Genomic DNA, 1,288 nt, shown 5'->3' on the forward strand with positions numbered 1-1,288 from the left:
ACATCCTGAGCCGGGCGTGGTGGCGCACGCCTTTGATCCTAGCACTTGGGAGGCAGAGGCAGGCGGATTTCTGAGTTTGAGGCCAGCCTGGTCTACAAAGTGAGTTCCAGGACAGCCAGGGATATACAGAGAAACCCTGTCTCGAAAAACCAAAAAAAAAAAACTAACATCCTGAACCAGGCGTGGTAGCACACACCTCGGGAGGCAGAGGCAGGCGCATTTCTGAGTTCGATGCCAGCCTGGTCTATAGAGTGAGTTCCAGGACAGCCAGGGATATACAGAGAAACCCTGTCTCGAAAACCAAAAACCAAAAACCAAAAAAAAAAACCCTAACATTCCCAAATGGAACATGCTGCCTCGATTTCCATTTCTGGTTGAGCATTGCAATATGATCCCAGACATACGTAGCTGTTATCATGACCACTCCCTCCACCCCAGCAGCAAGAATAGCAAGTTTAGAGCTTTCTTTTGTTGTTAAGATTTGTTTTATGTATATATGTGTTTTGCCTGCATGTATGCCTTTGCACCATTTGTATACAATGTTCATGGAGGGCAGAGAGGCTCCTGGAGCCCCTGGATTTGGAGTTACAGGTGGTTCTGAGCTACCACGTGGGTCCTGGGAATTGAACCTGGATTCTCTGCAAGAGCAGCCAGTGCTCCTTACTGCTGAGCCGTCTCCAGCTCTTTTTACATCTTTCAAAGTAAGCACCCTTCCTGTTTCTACAAGAAAATGTGAGATGCCAGTTCACAAAAAAGACACCCAGTAATCAGTGTGATGGGGCACCACTCTTGGCAAACTATTCTTTTGATGTCTTGAAATAAATTACAGTCTTTATCGATACAGAAAGAACTACATTTAATCAACTTTCTTCAGAACTCTTTTTCTATTTATTTCTGGGGAAGGTATCTTAAATTGAGTTTCTTATTTCACAGCAAGGCAAAACAGATACATATTCATGGGTACATTAGCCTGCACAGGTCACTACTTCATACCAAGAGTCAACAGAATTCCATGAAGTGATACTTTTGATCAAGGTACAAAGGCTACCTATGTCAATAAATTATTAACTTTTAAACAAAAGATGAGTCAAAGGACACCATCAAGAAAGTAAAAAAGACAAATCAAGGAAAGGGAGCATTTGTAAATCACAGTGCAGATCAAAGTCTGCCAGCTTTTGTGTTTTTTTTCTTGGTTTTTCAAGACAGGGTTTCTCTGTGTAGCCCTGGCTGTCCTGGAACTCACTTTGTAGACCAGGCTGGCCTCAAACTCAGAAATCCACCTGCCTCT

The 1,288-nt window shown here is 43.3% G+C and overlaps 1 protein-coding gene across 3 annotated transcripts in view; it reads right to left on the bottom strand.

Annotated features, from left to right (window-relative positions):
* Positions 1-1,288, bottom strand: part of L2hgdh (L-2-hydroxyglutarate dehydrogenase) — a 32,212-nt gene that overhangs the window by 24,127 nt on the left and 6,797 nt on the right. The window lies entirely within an intron of this gene.

The sequence above is a fragment of the Mus caroli genome, chromosome 12 (genome assembly GCF_900094665.2).
Source record: "Mus caroli chromosome 12, CAROLI_EIJ_v1.1, whole genome shotgun sequence".
Classification (NCBI taxonomy): Eukaryota; Metazoa; Chordata; class Mammalia; order Rodentia; family Muridae; genus Mus; species Mus caroli.